At 47.0% G+C, this 13,889-nt stretch overlaps 2 pseudogenes; one reads left to right on the top strand and one right to left on the bottom strand.

The window, feature by feature from the left end:
* Positions 1 to 7,793: 7,793 nt before the first annotated feature.
* LOC136526551 (ethylene-responsive transcription factor ERF053-like) lies at positions 7,794 to 8,972 on the bottom strand (annotated as a pseudogene).
* A 165-nt stretch (positions 8,973 to 9,137) lies between these two features.
* LOC136526549 (separase-like) overlaps positions 9,138 to 13,889 on the top strand; it is a 32,590-nt pseudogene continuing 27,838 nt past the window's right edge.

Raw genomic sequence — 13,889 nt, 5'->3', positions numbered from 1 at the left:
AGTGTGATGTGTGCTAACTGTTACTCCCTATCCAATTTTTTAAAACCGACTTCTGGACTTGTCTTAAAACAAACTTCTGAACTTATCCTAAATCATTTTTTAATTTAACTTTTTTATAGAAAAATAGTATATGTTTTCTTATTATATTATTTTACTATGATGATATGATAGGTATTGGTACTCTTTTTATATAAAATTTGTCAAATTTAAAAAAGTTCGATTTAAGATAACTCTGAGACTATGCGTATCTCGAGTGGTAAGGAAAAATGGTAATGGAGTGCTAGTGTCGTTTCGTATATACTTTCTTCATACAAAATTGAAAGCCTGTTTGTGATTTTATAAATACATATTTTTTATTATATATTTAGACATAGTATCTAGCAAAAAAACTATAGCTAGAAAAGTCGACTTAGGCCCAGTTTGGATCACGGGGAGAACACAGGAAAAATGGAGGAATGCAGTTCCTTTAGTTGTTGTCACTATATCTAGAAAAGTCAATGACTTAGGCCCAGTTCGGAGAGCCTGTCTGGAACGTAGGAATTTTATAGGAATTGTATAGAAATTTTACAAGAACCAGTTCATTTTTACAGATAAAACGCAGGAATAGAAAAAAAATCCCTTGTGTTCCAAACAATGTCTCAATGTTTGGAACAAGGAAACCCGCATGGGACTTTCCTCCAGGACGTCAAGGAAACCTGTACTTTCTGGAGGAAACAAAAAAAAAAATGCACTCACGGCTAATCGAAAATTTCCCTGCAGCGGTCGCGTGCGTGGTTGCATGCTCAAGCACCAATCAAGCTCATAGAGCATAAGGTCACTGGTCCATGGCACACATGCAGCTCTGGATGAAATACGTCCGTGGACCGGGATCCCACATGCAAGAGGGCATTAGGATAAAACACGTGTAATCAGATCATGTAAACTATTATAGTAAGTCCTAACATCTTCTATTATTCACCTTATTCCCAGATTCTTTGTTATAGATTCCTATATTCCAAACGGCTTCTCTAGTTCCTTTCCTGGGTTTTCTATTCCTCTATCTTGCTACTATCCTTTCCTGCGTTTTTTCTCGGTACATTTGTTTTCTATCCTTTGTTTCAAATGTACCCTTACAGTTTAAAACAGAAGTACTATTTTGTGGACAGGATTCTTAAAAAATCATTCTATTTTGGAAGGAACTGAAGTGGTCTCAAAGTTGATAGATGCGAAAAGGAAAAGGTCTACTTTGTCTCCCTCAACTATTACAAAAGTCAGCTTTTCTCTCCCTGAACTAGAAAACCGAACATAACTCCTCCCCCATCTTTTCAAACCGGACATATGATCTCCCTGGCTGTTTCTCTATGTGGTTTTCTCTTTTTCTTTTATATTTATTTCAGCTAAATCTTTAAAAATTATAGTAAATTATAGAAAAATCATAAAATATAAAATCCAATTTTGTTATGATATGTTATGCTTTAGTACAAAATTTTTGCTCTAACTTTATATCTATGTTTTTCTGTGATTAATTTATAGTTACAGTTTCTGTGGTCCTATTGTGGTGAATTTTTTATGGTGGACTAATCATTGTATGCTTGAGATGTAGTAAAATTCATGCTCTTTGGATCATGTATGATTGAGTTATAGATTTATTCAGGTTTATACTCATTAAATAGTTAAAAGTGTGTAAAAATAGAAAATATGTGTTCTCTATGTAATATTACTATTGTTATATCTTATGAACACTTAACATAACATAATCATGTTGTCACATAGAAAATTACACAGAGAAGAAACATTTTCTATTTTTATACACTTTTAATTATTTTAAAACTATTTAATAAGCATAAACCTAAATAAGTCTATAACTCAGTCATACATGATTCAACGAGCATTACATTTTTAGTACATCTCAAGCATACATGATTAGGCCACCATAAAAAATTCACCGCAATAGGAGCACAGAAATTGCATCTATGAATTAATCACAGAAAAAGCATAGATCTAAAGCTAGAAAAATGGGAATATTGTGTTCTTGTCCCTACTTTGATGTCCAATTGTGATTTTACCATCGTTTTTGTCATCGTTGTGATTTTACCCCTACTTTGTAACTACTAAGGCTCAATTTACCCTTACTTTTAACTCTGTTAGTTGTATCTGGAATAAAAAAAAATTAAAAACAAAAACCTTCACATTAAGACCGAAGGACAACAATACCCCTTATCCACTCATACCCTCCCCAATCCCTCATCCTCTACCATATCCTCTCTATCTCTCTCATTCTCCTCACGTCAATCCTCTAAAACCCTAGCAATGGCGTGGCATGGGGTGCGGCTGGGCGGCGTGGGCATAGGGGTGCAGCTAGGTGGCTCCTTGCGCCACGCGATGAGGGCACGGGCATGGCCCCGAGCGGCCAGGCCCCGTTCGTCGGGCGAGCAGGCGCTCGGGCGTCGGGCGGCCATGGTGTGGGCGGCGTGGGCGTGGGGTGCGGCTGGGCGGCTCCTTGCACCGCGGACGAGGGCATGGGCGTGGTCCCGAGCGGCCAGGTCTCGTTTGTCGGGCGGGCAGGCGCCCGGGCAACGGGCGGCCAGGGCCCAGCGGCTGGGCGTGGGGGTGTGGCTAGGCGACGACGAGGGACGGGCGCGGCCCCTAGGCTCCTCCAACTCCAACTCCTCCTCCAACTCCTCCGCCTCTTCCAACCCCGTCGTGCAGTCCATCATCGCCTTCGCCGAGGTCTCCGCGGGGCGAGGCTTCATGCGCGGCCTATAGGCCGATGGCGCCGTGCTCTTCTGCTGGCCGTCCACGCCCGCGCCGCAGTGGGGGCAGCTCCGTCGGCTTTACAACGGTCCCGACCCGCTCACCGACCTCACCGTCGGCGGGGACCGGTTCCCCGCATAGGCCGACGGCGGGTTTCGCTCGCTCATCTCCGGGGACGGCTTCACCTGCGCCGTCGAGACCAACGCGTCTTCCCGATGTTGGGGCCCACAGGGTAGCGCGGTGCAGGCGGGGCTCGCCAACGCGACCGCCGCGTCGTACCTCGCCGCGGGGGGCTCCCGAGCATGCATCGTCCTCGCCTCCGGCGCCCGCTTTGCTTGGGCGCAGACGACGTCGGCGCGGCGGCGAACGCCTCTGCCACCAGCGCGCTGCCAAGGGACCTCTTCGGGTACGCCCTGGCCGTCAGCGACTCCCACGCGTGCGCGCTCCGTCGACCCAACCACATCGCGGTGTGCTGGAGCCTCAGGGGGCCCACCACCACCCTGTACGAGCCGGCGCTTGGGATCTCCTTCTAGTTCCTCATCGCCGGCGGCAACTTCACGTGCGGCGTCGCGTCCAGCGACTACAGCGTGTGCTGCTGGTCCGCGGGCGCCGATGCCGCACCCATGCCACTTCTGAAGATCCGCCTCGGCGTCTGCGCCAGCGACGTCAGCTCCTGTGTACTGCTGTGCAATGATGCTGCCAATTTAAAAAAAAACAGGGATAAAATCACAATGTATTCAGATAAGTAGGGGCAATTTCGCATGGACAAACTTATCCTTACTGAGCCTTTTTGACATCATTAACTGCTATTCATGGAATAGGGGTAAACTTAAGCTTCGTTTTCAAAAAACATGAGTAAAATCACAACGATGACAAAAGCAGGGTTAAAATCACAACTAGACGTCAAAGTAGGGGCAAGAACGCAATAGCCCCAAAAAAATTTTGTACTAAAACATTCCATATCATATGTTTACCGTGTAGACTTATTCACGTGGAGTCCAACAAAATTAAAATTAAAATTTTATGATTTTTTTGTAACTTACTATGATTTTTTAAGGATTCAGCTAAAATAAGTATAAAATAAAAAGAGAAAAACCACCTAGAAAAACAGCCAGGGAGCTCTTATGTCCGGTTTGAAAAGATGATGGAGGATTTATATCTGATTTTCTAATTTAGGGAGGAAAAACTGACTTTTAGGATGGTTGAGGCCTCGAGAGACAAAATAGACTTTTTCCATGCGAAAACTCCCGATCTATGAGAAGGCCAGTAAAAAGCCCAAAGGCCCAGCCCAACCATTCATCCTAGTCGCGTCTCCATCCCATGGGCCGTGGGCTCGGCTAGAACTGCAAGTTCGCAACCCCTCGTCGGCCGCCGCCGGCACCTCCCCATTCTGCTGCTACCTTGCCGGCGAAGGTCGTCTCGTGCGGGCACCGGCAGGTGGCAGCCTTTCTCCAATCCTCAGTCCCTCTGCCTCCCCAACCATCGCCGCCTTCGGTCGCCTCGTCTTCCCCAACTAACACCTCGCGGTGGCACAGCAAAACGGAGGTGGGCTCGCTCGGCCTTTCTCTATCTCGGATCTCCTATGCAACCTTACTGAGCAGAGAGCCGTGTGAATTTGTGGACCGTGCTGCTAGCGGCTGACCCGACTCCCATCTCTCCCAATTCTCAGCGGGCGATGCAGGCGAAGAAGCTGACCCTGCTGCAGACGGTGGCAGCCGCGGGAGTCTTCTCCGCCGTCTCCTTCTGGTACCCCGCAATCTCCCCTCCTGAGGATTCTCGTTGGTTCGGAGCATTCTAGATCTCCCGCGCCATGCCTCTTGTGCTGCAGGTATGGCTTCATGTTTGGAAGGGAGTCCGCGCGGCGCGAGCTTGGTGGCATCATAGACGACCTCCGCAGCAACAAGTGTACCACCACCTCAGCCGCTTCCTCGGAACCCGATGCTCAACCCAAGCCGTAGTGGGGTATGGTATTTTGTTCCTCTTTTGCTGTGCTAAATCTAAATGTGCTCAACCTTGTCTCGTGGATCCTGCTAGGTAGTAGATGGAATAACTAGTCTTGGAGATGTCAGGTTTTTTTTTTTGCTACCATAATATAATGTGTTAATTAATGTGTATACAGGTTGAACATCAATTTTTAGACTGAAAAAACAACTTAAACCTACCGCAAAAAGACTAGGAAGAAACAAGTTAAAGATGCCTTTTTCTCTGTAGTGTGCTCATTTTTGTTTTCGATAATATGTGTCCATGGAAGGGCGGGCATGGTGCAAGCGGTAGAGTGTTACCGCCTGTGACCGGAAGGTCCTGGGTTCGAGTCGCGGTCTCCTCGCATTATAAGTGAGGGTAAGGCTTGCCACTGACACCCTTTCCCATACCCCGTACAGAGCGGGAGCTCTCTGCACTGGGTACGTCCTTTTTATAATATGTGCCCACGAGGGCACATCATTTCATTTTACTCTTTGAGACGAACCTGCTTATTATAATATCATGCCTAGACAATCTAGTGAGGTTCCAGGAAGCAAATCTCTGGCTGGTTCATTGCCCTGTTTTGAAGCCATGGCAGGCAGGATTCACTGCCACGTTGCCTTTTCAGAACCAATCGATATAATCTCACACTAATTCTAGCTAGTTGTGCCACATTGCCTATTCAGAACCAATCGATATAATCTCACACTAATTCTAGCTAGTTGTCTGGTAGAATTTTCGAGGACTGAGGATGGCAGGAGACCAGTGGACAAAATATCGCATACATGAAAAATTTAATCCAGCAGGACATTATTGTTAGGGAAAGCATGGGAATAATTGGAGCCATGGCCCATGGGGGTAAGATCACAAGCCCTCAAGCTTCTATACAATCTGTACGGTAGCCAAAGAACTAAACTAAGGTAGTAAGATGGCTGGTGATGATGATCCTTGTGGCACTGGTGTTAGCACAACGAATGTCCTAGTCATAGAAATCACTGATTGTTCATTATATGTTAGGTTCTATTCAGTCTTGTTCGTATCACCGTGATGTTTTTTTAATCTCTCTCGCACAAATAGCACGCGTGCATGCGGACTTACATGGTGAACCACCCCCCCCCCCCCCCCCCCCCCCCCCCCTTCCTTCTCTGCAGGTCCAGGTCTGCAATGCGAAGAACAAGATTGTGTGATGATCATAAATGATTTGATTAGCTATTAGGGGCCTGTTTGGAACGAAGGAATCCAAAACGCAGAAATAGGAAAAAACGCATGAATAAGGTATGATGAAAAGTGAAAAACTACGGGATTTCAAAACACTGGAACAGAAAATTTAGGCTGTTTGGAATGTAGGAATTCGTAACATAGGAATCATAAGATTTAGGCAAATATGAGTACTGACTACAACTCGTTTTTTTCCTCCTCTTCTCACACGCGCTGTCTCAGCCTTCCGTGAAGGAAAAGAAAACCTTGGATGCGAGTGGAGTTTTTTATTCCTGTGAAATCGCTAGCAAGCTACAGCATTCCATAGGGAAGGGATTACGTGAATCCTCCGTTCCAAACACTCACTTCTACTTCCTTTCCTCTGTTTTCCGGTTCCTACGAATTTCCTTTGAAAACCCTCCAATCCAAACAGGCCCTAGAAGTTTTCAGCAAGGAGAAAGATTGTTAGGGGAAGGTCAAAGGAATCAGACCTATATTTTGTAGGTTTCTGTTTTAGGGAGGCTGCACTTTGAATTTAAAGAAATGAGAGATGATATCATTTGATATGTGCCGTGACTACTGACTACCAGTTCTTTCTCTTATCAACAATACACTGTACACCAGTCTTCAGGCATAGCCTTGCTGTTGATGCATCGTGCTCTTGATTTGTGATTACTTTCTTGATGACGTCACTGCTTTACTGAGCTCATCATTACACTGTACACCAGTCTACAGGCATAGGCTTGAGTACGTCTTGTGGTTATGGAAAACCTAAACAAACCAAGCTGCCATGGGGCACTTTTTCTAAATTTGGATTCTTTTGTTTGTGGTTGCCTGCACAAGTTTTTTTTTTCTAGAACCAAAACACCGTGAAACCCATGTCCATATACTTGTGAACCAAAGCGGCAGATGGCCCAACCGGCGCACCAGAGCAGCGTTGAAGCTCGCTGCCTCCTCCCAATTGCCATCACTGTCGCTAACCCAGTGCACCATTCCTGAACCTTCGCGAAGGGCTCCGGGGGCTGCCTCTCCCTCGATCCCTCTCGTCTTCCTCGGCCCCGGCGCGGCCGGAAGCTGCGGCGACGGACCCGGTTGCCCTTCGTTGCCCAAGTGGACGGCATCCATGCGGTGCTGTACGCTATACGGCCGTCTCGGTGCATCACACCGGAAGCCGAAAGCGCTCGCCAGCAGCCTGTTTCCTTCCACACGGGCCAGGCTCCGAGCACCTGCACTCCCATTGGGCCCGGCCCAGGATGCACTATACTCCTATCCTTTCCTAATACTTCCCCCTCCTAATACAAATTTCCCCACGCCGCCACGCGGCTCCTCCGCTGATCGCGCACGGGAATGCAGGCTTTTTACATATTTACCATTATTACGATCGCCACTTACAAGAATCGCACTCTTAGAATGACGCTTACAAATTTAGCCGTTTTAGTTCGCGCTCCTTTCATTTTTACCACTTTCGCCTATGTGGCACGTCAGCTCGTGCTGACACGCTGGCACCGGCACGAGAAATGACCCCGCTGCCCTCGGCCATCTTCTCCAGATGTAAGAATTCTGAAGTAATCACAAAACTTGATGCACGCACAACTTGATGCCTGACATTTCAAAGCAATGCATGGTGGAAACCCTAAATTGTGTATGAAAGGTAAGAGTACATGGAAATAAATCACATATAGTACAACGTACATAAACTGATCAACATAATTTTCCCAACACTAGGAAAGTAGGAATCCATAGCTAAATTAGTGACGAAGCCATTTCACAGGAGATAGTGGGGACGTAATGTTGCAACAAACTGAAGAACACATTGAAGAGTATAGGAAATGTCTAAACACTACTCATTTGTGTGATGCCGCAAGTTGTCTAAAAAAACTGAAACCTGCGTGCATCTCTATCCTACTAGGTAGTGCTATTTCTGCAAGTAATCAACGTGCAAGAAAAAGAATGAGATCAGCAAAGGTACTTGGATGTGCTGTTTAGTCCATGAAGGTAGGCGAATGAGGAGACTGTGAGTGCAGTGGGGAAGAAGAAGAGGCAGGTGTTACCGGGACGTGATCGCATGACATGTCCGTCCCGGTTGCCGCCGCAGTTGTCGCTGTGTTTATGCCGGCCTCATCACCGGCGAAGCGCCCGTGATGGAGAAAGAGGCCGCGAGTGCTATCAATGTCGTAGTCCCAGAAGGAGCTTCCTGGGCCCCACGCGCTGAGCCATGCCTCGTCGGCCGGACCCCACTCGCTGCCAGCAGGAGCCTCCGGCGAGTGAATCATTTGACCCGAGTCTGGCAAGGTCGTCTCACCAGAGCTGCCTTCTAGCCACGACGATGTCGCAACAGTAGGCTGTGGCTGCTTGTCCGACGATCCTTCTGCGTCCGGCGGCGTTTGCTGCGTGTTTTCCTCGCCAGGAGTCTGTGGAGGCGACGACGACGACGTGGAGCCCGACGGCGCTCCGGGAAGTTGAGCCGCGCGTTCTCGCCGCGGAGCTTGAAGGCCTCGCGGTCGTAGGCCATGGCGGCGTCCTCGGCGGAGTCGAACGTGCCGAGCCAGAGTCGCGTGCGGTTCCGCGGCAGCCTGATCTCGGCCACCCACTTCCCCCAGTGCCGCTGCCGCACGCCGCTGTACAGCTTCTGAGGCGGCGGCGGCGGAGCGCGCAGCAGGTGCTGGTACAGCGAAGGCAGGACGCCCGCGCGCGGCCAGCCCGCCGCGCGGGCTCAGGTTCAGCGCCTCGCTCCAGTACCGCAGCAGATGCTGCTGCTGCTGCGGGCCCTCCGGCAGCAACAGCTGCGCCTGGTACAGTGGTACTGAGTCGGCGCGCCGAACGATATCATCTGCTGCTGGCGCTGCAACGGCGCTTGATGAGCCTGCTGCTGCTGTGGAGACTCCGCCGGCTGTGATGACACGCTGGCGGAGTGCTGCCACGGCGGGAGCTCCAGCCGCGGGGCGCTGCCCACCGGCGTGGAGGAGGGCTCGTACGCGAACGGAAACAGATGCCGCGCCGAGGGCGGCGACAGCGTCTTCAGGTCACTTGGGGAGGAGAACAGCGTCTAATTGAAAGACGGCCGGGGGCAGCGGGGTCATTTCCCGTGCCGGTGCCAGCGTGTCAGCACGAGCTGGTGTGCCACATAGGTGAAAGTGGTAAAAATGAAAGGAACATGAACTAAAACGGCTAAATTTGTAAGCGTCATTCTAAGAGTGCGATTCTTGGTGATCGTAATAATGGTAAATATGTAAAAGCCCCCGGGAATGCAGGCCACCGCCGCCGACCTACTCGCCGCCCTCTCGTCCCCGTCGCCGTCCTCTCACGTCGGCCTCTACTCCCGCTACGCTGCCTACCTCCAGCCCTTCACCGCGCACTTGCCCACCTCGGGCCAGACCGGGCGGCGACCGCCGCCGCCGCCTCCCGACGCGGCGACCGCCCTCCGCCCCCTCGCGAAGCGCTTCTTGCCGTTCCTCAGCAGCGCAGTACAGCTCCTCCCGCCTCTCCTCCGCGCGACACCTAATAGCCCGCGCGACGCGTGCACTGGCGACGACGACGACCTCCTCGGCATCTACGCCCTTGTCCTGGACTGCCTCGCGGCCGTGTCGCCCTGCCTCGCGGGGAAGCCCTACGCCGTGCTGCCTCGAGTCGCTCGGTCGCCTCGCGCGCGCCGGGGCGGAGGCGGCCGCCGCACTGGACGCCCTCCGCTCCGCGCTCTCTCCGCCCACGACGACGAGCACCAGGTCACGGCGGCGCGCCGGCCCTGAGAGTGTCGGTTCCGTTATTCTTCAATTCAGGACCCTGGCGTCGTTGGGGAGGCTGGTACGGACCCTGATGTCGCCGTGCTCGGGGTCGAGCTCACCGTCTGCCTGGCTAATTGTGCCAGCAAGGGGAAGGTGAAGCAACCCGCCACTTACGAACGTGTTCTTGTCCTCGTTGAGCAGCTCCAGCCATGGCTTCGGTGAGATCGCCAACCTCGGTTTCGGATTTTCCGTATTCAGTAAACAAGACCCTTACGAGGAGCTTATACATGTTTTTGTGCAGGATTCTGGCTGAACACGTCAGTAGGAAGTACCTCACCCTGCTTGTCGATGCAATGGCCCGGTGCAGCTATTTCCTTGTTGCCGAGTCTTCGTCATTCAGTGCTGATCTGGTGCATAGATTCTGTGCCTCTACGTTAGAGCAACGCGTGAACGCGCAAATGATTCAGCATTTGCCGGCAGTATGTGTCACGATGCGACTGATTTCCTTTTGCTATTCACCAAATCAGTGTGCTATATATACTAGCTGGTTAACTGCGACATTATGTTTTTTTCATTCCTTGTGGCAGGTTGCTCGCAAGATTTGCTCTTGTGTGGATTTGAGTTGGGGAGGGAGCGCAAGGCTTTTGCTTGATCTGTTAAAGTGTACCACTGATTCTGTTATGTGTTTAAAGGTAAAAATCCAATACTTCATTTCCATTGCTGCAACTTGAAATTGTTAAAATTGATACGCAATGTTTTCCAAACGGTAAACAGTCTTTACACGGTCACCATTCGTTTAGCGTTTAGCACTAGTAGAGAAATAGGTTGTAGTCCCAGTTGGGAATTGGCTTTAGTCCCGGTTTCCCAGCCGGGACTACGAATCCGGGACTAAAGGTCCTGGTCTTTAGTCCCGGGTCACGTAACCGGGACTAAAGGTCCATCCTCAGGAGAAAAATAAAAGAAATTATAGAGAGACCTCTCTTGCGATGTGTGATATTCGAACCCATGACCTCTTTCCTCGCGCATAAACTCCTTACCAATTCAGCTGTACACCACATGTGACAGGGTCCTGAACACTCTCCTTTTGAATTGACCTGTGGGGTACCTTTAGTCCCGGGTGTAAGACCTTTAATCCGGGTTGGTGACACCAACCGGGACTAAAAGGTCACCCTTTAGTCCCGATTGGTATTACCAACCGGGACTAAAGGTGGCCTGCTGCGAAAGCGTGCCAGGACAAGGGCCTTTAGTCCCTGTTGGTAGCTCCAACCGGGACTAATTCTTCTTTTACTCCCGGACGCAAAAAATACCAAGACTAAAGCCCAAAATCGAAGCGGATGAAAGGTCATTTCTCTACTAGTGTAGCCTGTTTACACGGTGTTTAAACGAAGTTAAACGGTCTAAACGGTTTTGTACTTTAAAAAAATACATATAATTATATATGTGCATGTAAAAAATCAAGTATTCTAGCATTTATATATATTTATCTGAGTAAAAATTAATTATTTTGGTATGTATATATATTTATGCATGTGAAAAGAACCAAATATAGATATTTATGCATGTAACATATCAAGTGTACACATTTATAAATATAATAAACTTAAATATACAAATTTATCCATACAAAACTGAACTAGATTTACCTCGTGTTCGCCTAAACGACCGTTTAAACAACTGTTTAGCCCGTTTAATGCTGTTTATCTCCGTTCCGTTTAGGCCGTTTAGGCAGTTTTTTCCGTTTTTTGACCGTTTAAACGGTCAACCGTTTAATTTCCGTTTACCCCCTAAACAAAACAGTTTACCACCGTTTACTGTTCGTTTAATCCGTTTAGGTTAACACTATTGATAGGACCTCTAGGTGCAGATCTATCAGGTAAAACTCAACTTAGATAGAGAACTTGCTAATATACCTTGTCAAGCGCAGTCGTGGCCATGGCGCCGCCAACGAGGTAGCAGCGACGTGGCTGGGGTAGCTGACGCCCCCGCGAGGGTGTCGAAGGTGGTAGCACTTCCCGTCGCTTTTAGCGTTTCCTTGATCGGTAGGGTTAGGACCATGGTGGGGTTGTGGTGGCTACCATAAATCTCGTATCCTGAGCCCTGGCCTCCACCTTCATTTTATAACGCTGCGCGATGGGGGCCCACCAACTATGAGGTGGTTTGTGCGCCCCCGATCAGAGCGCAAGATCAGGGCCTAGCCCCGGTCGTTGGACCGGGCTGGCTGAGATCAATCCTAACAATCTCCCCCTCAATCTCACCTTATTTCTTGAACTTTAGATTTAAACTTAACACTTAACTCGGTACCTATTTCGTTATAGATCAGTGTATAGAGCGTGCCTCATCATGACAGTTAATACCGTTAGATTAACAACTACAATACACTTTCCTATTTTGAAACAGATCTTTAAATTATTCTAGACCCTTAGTATCTAGAAATCATAAACTTTCCCGTAAACCCATGTTAACTGTGTGTTCTCTAAATGTACTAGGTGGTAAGCCTTTGATAAGTGGATTCGTAAGTACTTGCTTGGCACTTATTTGCTCAAATGCTTTCAAAATGATTTTGGATTTTCTCCTTTATAACATACAACTTAATGGCAATGTGTTTGGCAGCGCACTTGATCTGTTGTCATAGGAGTGAATTACTTTAAATGGTCATTGCTGTTGTCTACCATTGTTAATTTTAGGTATAAATTCCCTTAACCACTTTTGCCTGTTCCTCAAGCCTCATAATAAGCTATACTATGGGTATGCATTATTGATAATACCACAACTGTTTCTTTGGAGCTTTTCCATAATAAAACTCTAACTGCGAGTGTTAGTAACTACTGTGGATTTCTCTACACATCTTGCCAAAGTTTAACATTTATACCCACAATTATTTGAGAGTACTTGTTCTTCCTTACTCAGCATGAGGCCTTTAATACTTTGCAAAATTGCAAGACATTCTTAATTCTATTCCAGTGATCTATATCTAGACTAGACTTTTGCCAAAATATCCTAGATATGTGAACTACGTCAGGGTAAATTCTTACTTGTGCACTCATAAAGCTTCCAACAGCTGAAGCATATGAAACCATGTTCATTTGATTGATCTCATATTGGTTCCTGGAATACTAAAAGTTCCCAAATCTATTACCCTTTACTATAGGAGCAGACGTAGTTTTACTCGCATGCATACTTTATTTCTTTAGAATCTTTTTTAAGTATGCCTTTATGATAGTCCTAATATTCATTTTTCTTCTATCTCAGTGAATTTTAATTGCTAGAACGAATGACGCTTCACCGAGATCATTCATATTGAAACTTGGAGACAAGAACTTATTCTTCTCCTATATCAGATTAACATCACTATTAGCGAGTAGGATGTCATCTATACATAGGATGTGGAAAATGAATTTTCCATTCTTGAACTTTGCATAAATGCTATTATCCTTTTCATTCTCTTTAAACCCAAACTTTCTTATTGTTTTATCAACTTTAAATACTACTGTCTAGAGACTTGTTTTAATCCATAAATGGATTTTTGTAGGAGGCATCCCATACGTTCTTTTTCTTCCATGATAAAACCTTTGGGTTGTACCATGTAAATGTTTTAATATAAATCCCCATTGAGGAATGCCATCTTTATATCCATTTGATGTAAATCTAAATTGTAATGTGCCACTAACGCTTTATGATTCTAAAGGAATCCTTACATGAGACTGGAGAAAAAACTCTCATTGTAATCTATTCCTTCTCTTTACGTAAAGCCTTTTACTATAAGTCATGCTTTATATCTTTCCACATTCCCTTTGGAGTCACATTTTGTCTTGTAGACCCATTTACAGCTTACTGTTTTGACTCCATTAGAAAATTATTCTAGGTCCTAAACATCGTTGGTATTCATCGATTTCATTTCATCTTCCATAGCTTCTTGCCATTTAGACGAGTGAATGCTTCTCATGGCTTCTTTAAATAAGGTGGAATCACACTCCATTTGAATTTATTTACTAACATAGACTTCATAGTCATCAGAAATAGCTGATTTTCTAATTTTTTGAGACCTTCCAAGGCCTCAGCTACTGGCACTTCATTCATATGGGACTGTTGTAGCTCTTCATAACCAAGAGTCAATTGACTCTATAGGCTCCTGTATAATAAGATCCTTGTTTACATTATTTATCTTCTTTGAAGAGCTAACAACAAGTGTGGTATAAGCCATACATCATCAACAGGTATTAAGAAATTTGTTGCTCTTGAATCACTGGAGTGGACGCGTAGTCCCACTTCTCTTCA

Source organism: Miscanthus floridulus, chromosome 19 (genome assembly GCF_019320115.1).
Source record: "Miscanthus floridulus cultivar M001 chromosome 19, ASM1932011v1, whole genome shotgun sequence".
NCBI lineage: Eukaryota > Viridiplantae > Streptophyta > Magnoliopsida > Poales > Poaceae > Miscanthus > Miscanthus floridulus.
This window is presented reverse-complemented; position numbering and strand designations above follow the sequence as displayed.